General features: G+C 44.4%; 1 long non-coding RNA gene across 1 annotated transcript in view; it reads right to left on the bottom strand.

The window, feature by feature from the left end:
- Positions 1 to 3343: 3343 nt before the first annotated feature.
- The window catches only part of LOC128080930 (uncharacterized), a 125323-nt gene continuing 110668 nt past the window's right edge, over positions 3344 to 17998 (bottom strand). Inside the window, exon 4 of the long non-coding RNA XR_008206926.1 lies at positions 3344 to 3618. This is a non-coding gene — a long non-coding RNA (uncharacterized LOC128080930). The remainder of the gene's footprint in view (positions 3619 to 17998) is intronic.

Genomic DNA, 17998 nt, shown 5'->3' with positions numbered 1-17998 from the left:
GCTGTTCTGCACTTTGCCCCACGCAGAGCCAACCCATCCCACAGCCCAGCACCAGGTACTGCAGGAGCAGCAGCAGGTGTGTGGGGTGTGGGCAGGCAGCTCCATCCTGCTGGGGTGGCTGGGGGGAGCTGAGGTTCGGGTCCAGGACAGCTTTATTTCTGCCAGAAGAGAATGTTTTAACACAGGTTGTCCTGGGAGACGAGCAGCATTTCTAATCTATGCAAAAGAAGGGAAAAAAAAGCCATGACACAGAACAGAGCTCAAGGACAAGCTTATTTGCCTCTCTCTGAAACGTAAGCGTTCTTTAGGACGGGATCCTTAAGCTGTAGCTTGTAAAAAGCTGTTTGTTTTGTACTGACCTTCTCCTTTTATGTAACATGATAGGCATGCTTCAGCGAGCACTGAATGCAGCTAAACATATGTCGTCAGCTGTGCATTGCTGCCCCTTCTATTAAAATGGATTTTGGTAGCATATGTGGGAATAGGCTTGCCACAGATACTCAGGGGAAATGAAGGAATACAGGGCAATTAGCAAAAGCAATCCCCAGACCTCTCTGTTAAGCCTCCATAGGAAGTACAAAGACTTATCTCATGGGCATGGAAACAATTAAGGTCAACAAGTAATCGTGGAAAAGGAAACTTTAAAAACAAGAACATGGTAAATGACCTAGTAAACACCACTTCTGCCCCCCTCACAGACAGGGGATGCATTTCATCTGGGGTTCATATGCACAATCTAGCTGGCGTTTGCCTCCCCAGCCCCCCTCTCATAATGACTTCCCTTTGCAATTTCCTGGAGGAAGTTGCTGGAGCGATCTTTTAGTGATAAAAATAAGCCGTAGTGATTCTTAATTTTCAGTCAAAGAATTCTCCTAATCTCCTAATTAAGGAGCAAATGGCAGCAGTGTCCCTAAGAAAGCATCAATGGGACAAGCGGCCTATGCAGAAGAATGCGGTTATTCTGGAAGCATCCTATTGATGGTTTGGTGAGATGGATACAGATCCCGATTCCTCCTTAGAGACAGAAGCACTACTTCTGATAGAAACCTTCACAAGAATCTTCTTTTTTACAGACTGTTACAGAGGACATTGTTACATCCTTACTCTCAACTTTTGGAGCATCAATTAAATACTGAAGCATCAGCTGTGATTGGTAATCCATGCTCTGCCACTCATTTTCTCACTTCTCTCTCTAGCGGGCAGGAAAGAATTTCTGAGGGTTATGATGACACCAGTGAGTTCTCCAGGGTTTTGTGTATTTGTTTTCATCAGTCAAACTTAACATATGGTATTTACATGTCCTCTTCACGAGCACTTGATAGCTGACCTGGAACACAGCACTCAGTGACTGCTGCCAGCTTGTAACTCCCCACGTACATATGGAACAAGCGGTACCGTGTCAGCTTAAAACGCAGTTCCTCACCCAGCCTACAAAGCCAGAGCTCAACCCCAACACGCACAGGGAGGGCAGAAGGCCCCTGATGCAGAAGGCTGTAACTTGTCTCTAATGACACACAAAGTCTGCGTTCAAGCGCACATGACGGCACTGGATCCTGTCTTCACAGTTAGCCAGACAGAGCTGTAACTTACTGCCTCTACGTACATGCTGGCCCAAACAACAGCATTTTGTGCATTTTGGAGCTGAAGACCAATCCCAGTCAATCACTGAGCCTGGACCCACATCCCTGTGTCACAAGAAGCCACACTCATTTACTCCTTCCTTTTTCATCTTCTTAAAAATTTGCCACAACACTTAATACAGTAGTTTGAGCTTTAAGAAAAATACAGGTCATATTAAACAAGTGTAATAGTTTTGCAACAGGAGGACAAAAAAAAAACATAGCCTCAGATTTGCAGGACAATTTAGTTCACTTGACTACTATTAGTATGTCATCTAAATGAAAAGACAGAGTTAAGAAAAGGCAGGGAGCTGGCTTTGTGCAAAGGATCTCCTGCTTCTTTGTTTGCCTGCTTACCACATCATAATCTCATCCTAAAAATGCGTCCATTCAATGTCACAAATATATCTGAAGTCCTTGTCACTTGTTTCTACTGCAGGGTACTCACAAGATGCTTTTAGAGAAAGTACTCAAGCAGTACATAACTGGAGGCTAAATCTGGCATACAGTGACTGTAACAAACCATGACATCTGTCACAGCTCCTCTTGGATAAACCTATAATGATTGCTCTGACCAGAGAAGAAGACATCTGAAGTCAGTAACTGAATAATGCTAATGATACTTCATAAACAGCACAGTTCAGACATAATGATGCATTTCTCTGAAGAAGGATGCTGATGCACAGGGCCTGCCTATCAGACATTTCCCACCCATCCATTTCTCTGTCCACAAAGATCCTCTCCTTTTACTCATTCTAAACTGCAGCAGAGACCGCAGAATCTAACTAGGGGAATGTAAGCGTCAAACATGTCAAAGATGATATAATTTCATCTACATATTTGTGCTCAGTCTGCATCCACTAAATAACAGCATGTGGGGATGATCTGGCTACACGTGGAGGACCACTGCAATCCCAGCAGCAGTCACTGTTGGTACTGTGTGTAATTCTCCGGAGCAAAGGCCGAGCCTTCCTCCCTGCTGCTGTATTTTCATGACGTTTCATGACTGAAAGTTGGGTGTGCAGAGGATCCAGGGGTTCACCTGGCAGCCAGCAGCCACGTGGGCCAGGCACAGAGCACACTGCTTGCTGTGCTCACATGATGTGCTTCACCATGGGTCACAGAGAGGGCTGTGCCAGAGAGCGAGCCCAGCCTCCCCCGTCCAGTATCCTCATTAGACTTTGTCCTAACCACTCTACGAAATCTGCCTGCAGTATTACACCCCCGGCTGCGACGAATGCTGCTGTATGAGATGTGTCTGCAGCTGCTCAAGAAGCAAATGTTTGTACCATAAATTATTTTTTTGATGATGTGATTGTTAATAACAGTTCCTACGCATTTCTAGGAACTGTTCCCCATTCTCCACAGAACCTCAGAACTGGCCGATGACTGACAGTTGTTACACAGGGCAGCAGCCCTGTGTCATCTTATTCACAACACCTGTCATCACTTCTTGTCAGTAATCTTGATCTAGTTATGATTTAATTTATGCCTTGTGTGTCATAAGGCAGCACTTAATTTTTTTCAAAGCAATCAAATGAACTCTACTGTTGATCGGACTCATTTCTTTGACAGATGCTGAAATTAGACTATTTGGTGAGCAGCTCTTTCCGTTCTGGCAAATCAGGAGCATAGCAGCACAACTGCTAGCAGCTTTCAACTCCAGAGCTCTCGATGTAATGGGAACACAAATTTCTCTACAGTAAGGAAGGGAAAGCTGATAGCGTACACAATTCAAGCTATCATTAAGCAAATGACAGAAAATTTGTGACAACACAAGATCGGATTTTGAACTGTTGCTGAGCGTGCCAAGCTCTGCTTTAATTTCAGCGGATTGCGAACGCAAACTTTGCTGCTGTGCTTTAGGCAACATTCTCACAATGCATCATCCTCCCGCGGTGACAGCCACGCGCCAACGTGCACACAGCACAGGTACAGGGCTCGTCTCCAGACTGGCAGCACGCAGACAGGGAAAGTTGCTTCCCAAATGAAAAGGTCACTGCAAAATTAAAAGATGGGAGATCGTACTCAGAAGTCATTCTGGTGGAAGTTCAGATCGGCTACTCTTCTGTCTGTAAGGCAGCGCTGCCACAAGGCATATCTCAAGGTATTGAACACATCCAGATTTGAAGCATTTAACTGAAAAGGGCCATGTGAGGAATAAAGGACATTCAGGTAACTTAGCTTTACTCGTTATTAGCATCAAATGACAACAGCCATACATCTATAGCATTACGTCACTATTATTCCTGCTAGCTGAGCAGGAAAACACACTGTCCAAGGTTCCTAAGAAATAAAACTCCCCAGCCAATGAAACCAGGCTGAGAAAAATACATATTTTAAAGAAACAAAGGAAAGGGAGAGATTTTAAGAATCCACCTGGACTGTCACACAGGCAACCGCTGGCAGTGGCAGGGCTCAGCAGGCAGCAGCACTGGGCTTGGAGCTGAGCACTGGCCTTCTGAGCCACCCTTCCATCAGGGCTTAGAGAATCACAGACTGGATTTATTTTTCAAATGCCTGACCTAGTGTCAAGACACAGCACCTAAAAGATGCTGTTTAAGGCTCATCAGTTACAGCTGGGAGTGCCATAAGGGCATCGCAGCAATACTGGATTAAATCCCCAAAGAATTTTGCAGTTATAAATCCCTCAAAAATTGTTCTTGCTGAGTTTGTAGCACCGCACACCTCAAATCAGACCAAGAGGAAACAAAGAGCTGAGTCATCTCTCCATCAGTCATTTCCTGTAACGTGTGACATTTGAAAAGCAGCTCCAAATTTAATCTGAGTTGCTGCCTTAGCACTGGTTCTTATGACCCACAAATGATGGGAGCTCAGCTCTGGATCCAAGCGTGCAGCACCCCCTGGGCAGCCTCTCTGGAGCAGGACAAGGATAAATGCCCCAGGCTTTCAAACACAAGTATGTAAAATGTTCAGCAGAGACCCAGAGGCAGATCCCTAGGCGAGTTATTCTCAAATCACTGCAGGCTCAAACAGGAGCAAAAGGCAACAATACAATTAATGAATCCTTTTCATGTAACACGCGAATCCACAAGAGCTTCCCCTCCACAAGGGCTAACAGAGGCAGGAACCCATGCTTGAGAGAGAAAAACCAAGATCAGGCCCTCTGCCTGCTGATAGATACCCAGAGGTTGTTTTCTCCCTCAGCTCTCATTCTCTCTTGTGCCTGCACTGCAAATCCATGCTGCAGTTTGAACTTATTTCGTGCAAATTTGTACCCTTTTAATAAACACAAGCAACGTTTTAGAGTCCTGAATCTCTGACCAGTAAATGGATGTACTTAAAATGCAGGCAGGAACTCAGAAGGAAAGTCAAACAGTGTTCAGTGTGGTTCGACTCAGTCCAGTAAGACTTAAGAAAAACAAACCAGGGCTTTTCTTGCAATACTGCATTCATCAAAATCTTCTGTAAGGGGAAAAATGCATAATTTCAATGTCCACGTTCAGCACAGATAAAAGTGTGCACAACTATTTGTATTCAAACTTCTCCATGCTGAACATAAACCAACAGAAAGATTATGATTACATATATACACACAAAACACACACACACATATGCAGTGACCACATTTATGCCTTTTGCTAAACTACTTCCTTAAGGGGTGAAAGGTCAGGCTAATCACACCGAAATTAACTACAGCTGGATGAAAACTTCAGAAAGAAAATGCTTAAAATAATTGTGTCGCTTTTTTAAACCACATTATTGCTTCTTTTAAAGAGACCCAATTGGCATGCATGCAAATGCAGCAACACTAGCAGTTGGAGAAAGGGAGAATTAGAGAGGAAGCATTCACTCAATTAATCTAAATTCACGTAAGTACACATCACAGGAAAAGCAAATATTCTGAGTTAGTACAGTAAATAATCATGTATAGATAGCCGTGTTACCCCTCGTGAGCTGGAAAGAAAGCAACGGGTTTTGTGCACAAATAAATGGGAGTTTTGAAGTCAAACAATTTCCAGCACAACCCACTTGAACAACACTACTGTCATCGTTTTGTTTTACCACTGCAAATGGCAATGCAAGTTTTTGCCTGTTTGGAAATGTAATGTCGAAGCAACTTCTTGTTTTAATTTAAGAAAGCAGAAGCTGCCAACCATTTTTGCTCTCCAGCCAAGAATTTATCTTACACGTTTATTAAGTCATCATCTAGTTAATTACAATCATTTTGTAAATAGCGTAATAGTACGAAGACAGCCATCCAGCGCTGCTTAGCTAAAGCTGATATGAGACTCCAACGGGCCAGGCCTCAAAGCAGTACAAAGTCACTGCCACTCCAATGTACTGGTGGAAATACCCTCATCTGCACTGGCTAAAGAAGCAGCCCACCTGCTGAGCCTCTTCCCAAGCACTCCCAGTCACACTGAGGAGGCTTTCACCTGCAGATGCCCAGCGTGGCTGCAAGGATCTGCACTGTTTGCCAGTGGGGCACAGTGGGGTAGCAGTCAGCAGCTCTGAGCAATTTTAGGTGTGTTTTCTGCTGCCAGGACAGTCTCTGTGAAACTCCCAGCTGTCCTCCAGACTGGAGTTTTTGCTACAGCAGCTGCTCTTAGTGATGCTCTTGACCATGGTTATCTGGGTAGAGAAGAGAGGGAAAATAAATCACAGGGTAAAGAAGGCACGAGGAACTGAACTTCATTCACAGAGCAAAGTGTACAAAAAGAACAGCTTAACGCCTTTATTGTGCTTGGGTGAAACCCTCTCTGCTCAAAGCTTTTAATCTTAGCATAGTATGGAAGTTAGTGTGTGGTTTTCTGTTGGTTTTGGTTGTTGTTTTGCTAAGCAGACTGATAAGAAAAAGCCAAGATGTTTTTCCTTGGAAGATGATGTCTGTTTTATTGGCCAGATAAGAAAGCATTTCTCATACTTCACATGACCCGTTGCAATCACACAAATTAATGAGATCAAGAGTTGTTCCCTCCACACTCTAACAGGGCAGAAGAGGTTGAGTTCTGTCCTTAAAAGTAACTGAAGTCCAAACCTTCAGTGAAGCAGAAACACAGGCAGTGCAGAATTTGGCACCTCATCAATTTTCTGAAAGCTACTTTGCATATAAAAAGTTACAGTGGATTAACAAAATGATGTGGTTTTAAAATAGATAATTAAAGCAATACCGCTTTATGTGAAAATACTCTTGAAATAAACTTGAACTAGTTTACAGCAGCTGAGCTGCCCTGGTTAATTTACAATGCAACCATAAATTGTGGCAGCAGCATTCCCCATACTTCTTGTATCAGCACAACAGCTTACATGAGCTTAGTTTAAATGGAGTCTGAAACCACAGCAGTATCTACGCTGGCAAGTTCTTGCACCCGCCTCTCTTCATCTCCTTAGTTTTTCTAGCCCTGTTGTAAAAATGTAAGTAACATCTGCTAAATACAGGTACTTCGTGACATAAACAAGCCAGGATACTTGGACACCATCTGAAACTGAATCTTTTTTCCCTTATCTGCTCTGACATTCGAATATAAGTACTGAGGATGTTACTGCAGAATCTGCCCCTGTATGGTCTGAACAAGAAAGAAACTACAGCACTGACTTGCTCTGCTTCCCTCAGACGAAACTCATTCAATAAATTAAAGGGTTTTGCATCTGTGCAAAGATCAATCACAAATGTAACGTGTGGCAGATGCCATGAAGTCGCAATGCCTCACTGCAGAGCATCACTGCCCTCTGCCCAGGCAGAGAGGATGGGGCAGTGCACCTCTGGAAGGGACACGGGCCTCATCCCACAGTGCTGCATCCCCCAGACTGCATGGGCACAGCGCTGCGTGTCAGCGAAACACTGCAGCAGGTGCTTAACTTTAACTACCTGCTTACAATCTGCGGGCTGAGAGGTTTACGAGCCCTCTGTAATGGCTTCTGTTGTAAATCCTGATCTTTGACTTTTCCAAAATAAGAGAAACTGGAAGGGCAGAGATGCTCCCCAGTGCTCAGATCAGAATCAGCAGCTCACCGTGCATGATGAGCAGCTGCTGGAAGACAAGGAAAAGGCAAAGGGCTGCATTTCAGCTGCTGCCTGCTGTATGTGGAGCAGCTGTTGGCTGCTCTGTACCACCAGTGCAGGCTGCACTGCTGCAGCTCAGCGCCCCGTGAGCCCCCGTGCTGGGCCACGGTGGTGGGCAGTGCCTCTGAGATGAGCACATGGCAGGAAGGTAGGAAAGAGAGCAATATTCACAGACCTGCCGTGTTGTTTTAAATTCCTTTTTTTTTCTCTTTTCATTCAAGGCAGCACACAGATGCCCAAGCTGCTGTTTACACCAGTGTTAGAATGCTGCCTATTGTAAACTGGAAATGAGGTCGCAAAGACGTTTCAACAGCTAGTAAAACTACTCACAGTTCATCTGAAATTACATTTTCAGGATTCAGAACAAGTTACCTCATCATCATAAATGACCCCATTGTCCAAAACAAAATAAGGACATGTCTTAGAAAGAGACAAAGATGACATTATTTTCCTCGGTCTCTATTAATAGAGATTCCCCCAAACAGAAGAATCATTTGAGTGGAGATATATTTGGAGGCAAATAATGAATAGGTCCTTCTGGTTATTCACAAGACTACGCTGTTGGGAATGTAACAGTTATTTAGGTTCCTTTCTTCTAATTGCACACTCTCGAGCAATCACACACGCCACCAGCTGTTTGCTTCCGTTACACGAACCTTGTTTGTTCGTTTTGTATTTCTCAAATGTGCCAAATCACCAGAGAAGTGTCCAGGTATCTCAGGTATGGGCAAGATCCCTCATGAAATGAAGAAACAAACGTTATCCTCCAGCACCACCAGCACTGTGTCCACATTCAGCCAGGTGCAACCTAACCAAAGGTTTCCTCTTGGCCTTATCTGGGAGTAGCCCTCTCAGAAGGGAATTTCTGCAGGCAGAATCTTGCAAACATATCCAGCATTTCATGTTGGCAGCCCTGGGACAGAAAACAGACTGGTTTAAAGCTCAGCTTGAGCAAGGTTGTTGAGCACCGCTGTCGCTGCAGGCAGAGCTAGCTGGGCGCAGAGGGCAGGGCAGGCAAGCGAAGGCTCCAGGCAGAACAAAGCATTCTGCAGCATGAGGACATAGCCACCTCTAGATTTGCCCTGTCCTTCACAGAGGGACTAATAAATGTTTCTTCTCTGCCCAGCATTATCTGCAACTTCCTGAGGTGAGACCACGGAACGAGGATTTCAGAAAGTGAGGGAGTTGAGCTACATGTGTTCTCTCTACTCAAAGGATGCCCTCCTGGCAGCTGATGGAGAAGTAAAACAGGCTTAAAAAGGAGTCAAAGCTTTCTTTGGTCCCCATAGTTATTAACAGTTTTGATGTCAGGTGGCTTTTAAGTGCTCAAGGTCAGGCCGGTAAGTGGAGGCAATGCAGTCTCACAGTTTGGAGCTGTGCACAGCCGTCGTGTAGTTTCAAAAGGCGAATGAACCCGCTAGGAGTGCCCTGATGCCTATGATGAGCACTTGGAGCATGCAGTTTAACTTGTTTACAGCTCTTGGGGATATTCCCAAGCTGCCCAGCTGTGCTGGGACGAAACCTGCTCCCTTTGGAGCAACTCTCAGCAGCCAGCAATTATCAGAGGTCGGCAGCACAGCCTGGAGATTCCTAGGCTCCTACTGCACATGCAGTTTGACCTGACCTGTAGAGAAATTCCTGTACTGCCTGAGATGTCACCGGGGCCACCATGTCCTGACAGCCAGCCCTCTCTGCAGTGTGGTTGTGGCAAACTGCTGCTTGCAACCCAGCCCAGCCCAGCTCACTCAGTACAGGCTCTTGTTTCTCTCCAAACAGAAAAGAAGAAAGTTGCCAAAGCTTCTGGGAGAACCAGTCAAGACCCATCTCACTAGCTCGAAGCTAGTGGGTACTGTAAAGTACCTGTGCTAAATGTGCTTCACCTTTGCTATCTTACTCTTTTACACAGCGTTTTTCTTTTTGTGATGATGTTCCCATTATCTCTGCTCTATCTTCCCCTCCCATAGCTATAGGCCATTAGCCTTATTTAAAAAAAAAAGTTAATTAGAATTGAAAAGCTAGAATAATAAAGGAGAAAATTGTCTTTTGGCAGCCCTGCTTAATTTATTTATATTGGCATTTCAAGATCATTGTAATAAAAGATGCACCTTCAACCTGCATAATGTATCCTGCCTTCCCCAGAGTAGCTGTGATATAGCTTGTTCATTTAGACTATAATCGTGCTCCTTCACCCCCGTCAGTGGGACTTGCAGGATTTTAGCTTTCTGGCATCAAATCAATAACAAAATTCACAAGAGCACAAGAAGAACTTTATGGACCAAATTGCTCTCAAAAAGGAGAGCTGCAGAAGTTGCTGTGACTTTTAGATTGCCATAAACATGGAGGTAACAATTGGTAGAAATATTGTGAGAGACAGAAATTTAATAACTATGTCAAATCTCTATTTTTTAAGTGAGTTTGCCAGAAAATGATCCACGAAGTCCACGGCTCCACCTGACTGCTAGATCCTGACCTGGATCTTCTTTTTGCAGAGAGGGAAAAAAACAAACCAAAACAAACAACCACCACTAACCATGAATTTATGACACACAGAGGAGAAATGACTCACCCAAAAGAGTGCTGAGGCTGGCGCTACTGCCGACATTATAGCATGGGCATAAGCACAGTCAGATTTTACCTACAGTATATCTGGACATGCTTACACTCTTCTTGCCTGCAAACACAGCCATCAGACAATCCAAGGCACTGATGTAACACATGATCCCACTGCCTGATGCGTTCAGCAGCATTGCGATTCGAAGGATCTGCATGCACACATTGGCTTTCAATTTGCTCACGAACTACTTGATAAACCACAGTACTGAAAATAAGACAAATAAGATGGTTTGCAAATACTTCCATTTGCCTATTAGGGCTCGATTAGCATTCCCACAGATGTAGTAAAAATATCCAGTTTTAAAAGCAAATAGGTCAAACAAATTACATATGGAATCTGGCACTGCTACAGCGAGACAAGCACATGCCCAGATTAATAAGCAATTACTTGTACAGCAGCAATGTCTGCACTTCTGGCCACTAGATATTTTGCTAGTAATTTAAATTACATCTGTAAAGCACGGAGGGGTTAAAATTCAGAACTTTGTGGGTATCCCAGTGCCTGCTTATCAAATGTTTCTCCAGCCACATTTTCTCAGACTAATTCAACTGTATGAATTACATGCTGTGAACTGCAGATGTATTTTACAACTTGCATGAATGAATGAAGCAAAGTGAGAAACACTGGTTCAAACTTCCATCATCCAAGAGAACACACTGAGACTAGATTTTTGCCAATGGTGGCACCCACCAGTAACCCTGTGTGCTGAGCCACAGCTTGGGCACAGCAGGCACGTGGTGTCACGGTTCTGCTATTAGTGCCATTCCAGGTGCTGACCTCCACACTGCTGTCTCAGCCCGCGAGCTCTGCTCAGCACTGCCCTGATTCAGGACAGTCAGTCCCTCGCTCAACCTGCACTCCCACAGGCCCAATTCTTGCCAACCTCCCTGCCCCAGCTCCTCACTGCCCCTGTGTGCTACGTTGGGATGTTTTGTGATTAAATCACGGCTGGAGGTTCCTAGAAGTGAGGCGCTATGTCATACTTTTTTGCATATTAAACCTCAGTGCCTTCCTGCTGCCCTGTAAGACATTATTCTGTTCTGCCTTCAGAACATCAAATGAGGTTCGTAACAAAGATCCTGAAATGTCGAGTATCCAAAGCTGACACTTTGGCAGAAATCTGTCATCTTGGGATGCCCCCAGTCCTGCAGCCTTCCCACAAGGTACTGTGACAGCAGCAGCAAAGCTCTCACCACTGAGCTTCAAGTCACTCAGCTCCATCTCCCTGAAAAATGCATGGAATGGGAAGGAAAAAATAAAGGAAAGAAGGACGGTAGGGTAAAGCCTTCTAGCACAGATGATTCTCCATTCTCCCTATGCCACGTTAAGGCATGGCAAAATAAATACCCCCAGCCTTCAACCCGCAGGTGCAGCCGGTCCCTAAGAGCAACCGATTCTGTTTGAGAGGGGCAGTGGAGAAGCCCCATGCTGGCAACACTTGCAGAACAGAATGGGTGTTTAAAAGTAGCTTCAGAAGTAAATAATGACAATAATGAAAGTAATAATTAACTTTTTTTTTCGTGTCGGTTTTGCTCTGTTCGTTACTCGATAATGCGATGCACTATAAATGGTTTGAAAGAAGATTCCTTGTCAGTCTGCGGTGCCTGGGGGTAACGCGAGCTGCTCAGCCCTCACAAGTAATTAAAGATAATCAGTGAAAAATGCGAGGGTCTGTTGTGCTCTGCATTCCAAACCCCACCTACAACAGGAACAGCTCAAGAAATTATTATTTAAATTTAACCCTTTTGCAGAGCGGCTGGCAGCGGACGGGACTTGCAGTTATTCGGTTTTGTCTCGAAAAACAGTTTCAGGAGAATAAGTATGGACAGAAATGTGCTTGAAACTCTGAACTGGCTTTCGTGGTTTACATCCTCTGACAGATTTCTATCAGTAATGTTTACCTTCAAGTGCAGTAAATGACAGAGTCAACCCACTGCACCGCCTGATGAGGGATTAGTTCACCACAGAATATTTACAGGAACAAGCAACAGCTCCAACAAATAAAGGAATAATAATGTTAATAACAGTATCTATACTGGGGAAGGTTTCCCAGGTATTTAATGGGCAGCAGCTCCCACTGAAACCTTATTTATCATAAGGAACAGCAAGAGTTACAGGCTGGTGAACACCTCTGAGAAATCGAGTCACTTATTCAGGTGCAGACTCAGCAAGGGAACTGCTGAGTGCGGAGCAATTTGGGAAATCTAGTTTGAAAGTGTCTTTCATTTCTGGTGCTCTTTGAACTCCCTGGCACAAATCCTGCTCGCCGTGCCCAGGGCACCGGGAGCTGCCAGCTCCAGCCACACCAAGGGCTGCCTCACACCAACGCCTGCTGCCTTGCACGGTGCTGCCCACAGGCAACAGCCGTACACACGGGGCAGTAGAAAAGCAGAGGAGGTTTGGGAAGGGCTCAGCGTGCTGCCTGCCCGCTTACGGGCGCTCTGATTCACAGAGCAACAGAAAGCGAAGCTGGACCCAGACATCAGGACGTGGCATGTCCTCACCCAGGGACAAGGAAGGGTCTTGAAAACCTGCACTCACCAGCACGTCACACTGAGCTGTATGCCATTCCTTTGCGTTTAGCAGGGGTCAGAAAGTCCTATTTGACCCTCCTGGGGGTCTGTCTGCCAAGGAAAAAACACCAGTTGACTCTGCAGGGTTGTCAACAGCAGACCAAAGGGCTCTGTGAAGCAGAAGTGAAATCAGGGAGATCTGGCCGCTCGAGTGCTCTGAACTTGCAACTGGGGCGGTGTGAAATGCTGAGCCTGCTCCTCATCCCTGGGCAGTAAGCTCATCTCCACTGGCTTCATTTGCATCTGCAAAATGTGCTTGTGAAACCAAACAATTTAAGACACTTGGCAAAGAAAAGCACATAGTTGCTGTCTGTTGGTTCAGTGACCAAGCCCTGGGCAGATTTCAATGTTTTCTGCCAGGTTTATCTGATTTTAGCCAAATTTGGTGTCCATAGCAGTCAGAAGCAAAGCAAAGGAACCAAGGAATCATGGCAAGTAACTAATAACACATTGAAAGACAGATCATCAGGGGTTTCAAGCCTTTTTCAAGTTGTGGACTTCCAACAATTTTCTAAATTGTTAGAAAGACATAACAGAATGACCCCAGTATAAAGAATCTACACTTTGACAATAGGTTTTGCTTTTATTAGGTGCTTTTTTTGTGGATTCCTTTGAAGTAGCCAAGAAAACCACATCACTACTTCCATGAATCCACAGGCAACAGAAGATCATCAACTTCCAATCTATTTTGTCTAGTAATTTCACGTGTTTGTTTCTCCCACACTCCGCTGATGTGAAGTTTAGCGCTCAAATATTACCAGTTAAATACAAAACAAAACAAAACTGTTGATGCATTATTTCACAATAAGGAATATAAAACCATGAATAATGGGTTCCAAATGATGTAAACATGTGTTTAGAGTACTGCTTAGAGCACTGATGCTGACCTAGATCTGACCTTCCCAAGTATCCACAATCTATTCCTTCTTTAAAAATTAAAAAAAAAAAAACCAACAAAAAAAGTTCCCTAAAGGAAAGATCTTGTTGTCTTCACAAAAGATGAACGCGGATTCCGTGTGACCACAAACAACAGAATACTGTACAGGTCATAATTAAAATGACCTTATAAAATATCCCGTGGAAAAATATTTTCCAGCAGACTGGATTCCATCAAACTTCATGTAGACCACACACTTTAATCCTGGTCCTGCTGAACTCACAGAGAGTTTTTCCATTGACTTCTACATGTCCATGGTTTGGCCCTAATTACCCACGCACTGAGCATATCATAAAAACAAACATCAAAAATAAAAGTCATTCTAGAGTTCCCTAAAGAGCGTGCCCACGGGGAACACTGAGCAAAAAATGCACAAAACATTTTGGAGCAAGTTTGTGAAGAATACTGTACCAGTTGAAAAAAAAAATTAAGTCTGAGAGATTTAATTTAAACCATATGGATGCACAAAGCATGTAATTAATAAGGAAATAACGCTGATTGTTAATACGGGCATCTGAAATCAGCCACAACGAAATCTCGTTATGTCAGGATTGCATTAGCCTGGATCCAAACGAGGAAGATAGTATTACACAATCAATATAATGTTATTAACGGGACATTCCTAACAGTCTTTATATAGAGACAAAATCGCATCTTTTCGGCTTGAAGAAGCGGTACGTCTGCACAAACGCAATTACTGTAATTCAGGCTTCTAACGCTCTATACGAAGCCCACAACGGGCTGTTTGTTATGTCTGGAGCGGGGTTCGATCCGGCACGGCGGAGCAGAGCCGGGTGCACGCGGACAGCGGAGCTCCGACGGAGGAGCGCCGAACAGAAGGGCAGACGGCCGGCGCCCGCCCGGGCTGGCAGCGCGCGGGGCCATTACACGGCCGGCCTCGGCAGCCCCGCAAATGGACGCCGCATCTGTCCAAGCCGGCGTCAGCAGCGGGCGCAACTCAAGCGCTGCCAAGCGGAGTGTGACCTTCAATCTGCCGCGCTCGCGGTGAAAGGCAGGGAAGCAAATTACTCGGCCTCCTCTTTCTGTCGGCGCTGAATGCGAGCGGCTCGGCGCGGACCTGCCGCCGGCCTCGCGGGCTCCCATCCCCAACGGCACCCCACAGTTTACACAACCCAGGCTGAATGCCATAAAAGAGGGGCTCCATTCACCGGGGGCCCGCATGCAAAAGAGACGCCCATTAGATCATAGTAATTATTCCATTTACATCACACAGGGCCACAGTGGGACGTGTAGGACTCATCAAACACTTCTCCTCGCCCGGCCGGCCGCTAATGAGCCCTACTGGCGGCATTGTGCCTCCCATTTACTCATGGCCGGGCCCGCCTGCCAACAACAGCTCAGCCCCGCAGACAGGCTGCCCCTTTCAGAGCCATTTATTCCGTGCCCAACCTCTGACCCCAAGGGTTATGACATCAGCAGCCCTGATTTGTGATCATTTTTATTGGCGGACATTCAACTCTTGTTTCCTGTGTTTAACTCTGCCTCCCTTTTTTTAGCTAAACTTATTGGTTCTAATAGGCATCTGCCAAAAGACTATAAAGTAAGCCAGAGCTTTCACAAAGAGGCTTCTGATCTTGCTATAAAAAGCCCCTCAGCTACTATTTATGCCAATAATAACGAGTAATTCATTATCTAGGTGCACAAAATCTGTTAACCACTAAAATGTCGAACAATTTGGAGCAGATGTCCAACAATTTTATGAGTTTTAATTAAAATGTTCTATTTATTCTCATCAATACACCTGGGGTTTTAAATGCACAGAGATGTTACATGGGCACAGAGCAGTATTTTGCAAATTGTGTTTTTTTGGAGGGGGATTAGGAGGGATGATTTGGGCTAATCAGATGCTGATTTGTGGCAAATTTTTTCCCCATTAAGGTGTTGATGCAAAATCAAAGAGGAATTAGAGCAGAGATTTAAAAAGACAGCGCTTTCTTGGGACAAAGTAGCGAAATTTCAGGAGTCGATGAAGTTCAGAGAAGGGGAATTTTCGTTTTGAAGCAGAGTCATTAATTTTAAAACTGGTATTCTAAATGGAAATTAAATGTCTTTAGAGAACAGGTTCTTAAAACACATGTTTTTCATAACACAGTTTGTTTAGGCGCTGTGATTTCCATCTAGCAGCTATGTATAATAACAGACAGCATTTACTTTATCATGAATGCAAATAATCATTTTCCAAAAAACTGATGTTACAAATCGCTATGCACATCATCACAAATTTGCATGGCTTATGTTTTCAAACATTTGTTAAAAGAAAAAAGAGGACACTTAAGAAGTTGATACTGATTAAAACACAAACCGCTTTATCTCTCCTCTTTCATTTGAGTAATAGAAAGCCTAGGGTCTGAACTTAAAAGCTAACTAATTTTTAAAAACGATGGCTTTACCTCAATTACAATCATAAGCAAATGAACAGAAAGAGGATCCTGTTCAGCTGATTTCAAGCTGTTACAGTCATGGACGATGATTGCAGGAAGCGGCTGAGTAACAGGAGCGTTTTCATTGTAACCGTGAGGACGTGCTGTAAGCAGCCTGCACGGCTCCCCCTGCTAACGCGGCCCTCGTGTGGATATATAATGGATCTCTATATAATGGATCTATCATGGATCTGGAGCTGCCACCAGTCCGTGCATCTTCAATGGAATCTGAGCATTCACGTTTGTTTTCCAGATAAGATTCTCATACGCTTTCTCTTTGTAGTCAAGTAAATCATTTTACTCATTACTTGCTAATCTTAATTTCATCATCTTCACCGGCATTAGCTTTATTTACATAGCTTACTTTTTGACAAAAGCTGAGCCACTATACTTTGCATAGTAATTCTTTATGATCACACTCGTTTCCCTAAATTGCATGCAATTCACACAGTTTTGTACACAAAACTGGGGAATGCATGAGCACTCCTAAAGGACCGTGCATAGGTATTCATGCAAGCAACAACCTGTTTTACATGCAGATGGCCGGCAGTTTCCCTCTTTATAAAGCAGGACTGCCACTACCTCCTCCAACAGCCCCTCTCCCCTCTTTTCCCCACCCTAAAAAAGAAAAAGAAAGAAAAAACAAAAGAGAGAGAAAATGAAAACAAAGAGAACACAGTCCAATACTGGGTGCAGGACAGCTTGTGCAGCTCCAGCTCGGTGTGCTGATTTGTACAGCTTAGTGAATCTGGATCTATTTAGATCCCATAGGAAGATTCAAAGAAGTTAAAAGCTCTATACTGCAAATCAGCTGGGCATCCTCCATGCAGAATGAGCTCCTTTGTATAAATCTTAAAACACTGTGACAGTTTTGATCAGTGGACCCTCTGGGAGTAATGGGAAATTCTACTGGGGAAAACAAGTCCCTTGGCTTACCCTGTTAGCCCCAGTGAGCACTTTTGCTTAGTGTCTCTCCTTACACCAAAAATGCAGTGATCAACTACCTGTGGATTGTTGTGGAGATGAAATAGCCTTTCCACTACATCCTTTAGCAAGCAATTCCACTCTAATAAGTTTATATTTTCTGAAGGTATTAAACTTTTTTTTCTTAAACATACTGATTTTTTAGCTAGATGTTGGAGTCCCCAAAATTCTTTTGCTTTCCTAGGACAGAATTTTTGATAATATAGGAAGTGAAGTCCAATTGACTGTAAGTTAAATTACAAATATTTACTCTTTCTCCCTAAGCAGACCCAAGACATTTCCGTGTACCTATGTGCAGGTGTGTGGATGCTGTCCCCAGTCACCTTACACCAAAACACATATTTCCTCCCATGAACAGACACGAATACATTGCTTGAGGGGACAGCTAAATCCAAACAATTTGGCTCTAAGCACTGTAAAAACTAGGACTATACTGGAAGCGTGTCACTACTGTGAGATTTGATAGTGCCACGGAACAGATGAGGCTGGAAGGGATCTCTGGATTCCATCTCATCTCACCCGCTGCTCAGATCAGGGCTGACCTCTGCTTCTTGTTGCTCAGGGCCTTTTCCAGGGGACCTCTGAACATCTCCAGGGATGGGATCTCACCACCGCTCTGGTGCTCTGGTTGATCTCTCTCCACTCTCTCCACATTTCTTTCCCTTCAATCTGGCTAGAATCTCCCCTGCTGCAGCATGTCCCCATTTCCTCTCTTACTTCTTCAGCCCTTCTGGGAAACAGTTAGGCTCTGCTTTCTCTATAACCATCCACCAGGAACCCAAAGACTGTGTCATCCTCCCTG

The sequence above is a fragment of the Tympanuchus pallidicinctus genome, unplaced genomic scaffold, assembly GCF_026119805.1.
Source record: "Tympanuchus pallidicinctus isolate F22 unplaced genomic scaffold, pur_lepc_1.0 scaffold20, whole genome shotgun sequence".
NCBI lineage: Eukaryota > Metazoa > Chordata > Aves > Galliformes > Phasianidae > Tympanuchus > Tympanuchus pallidicinctus.
This window is presented reverse-complemented; position numbering and strand designations above follow the sequence as displayed.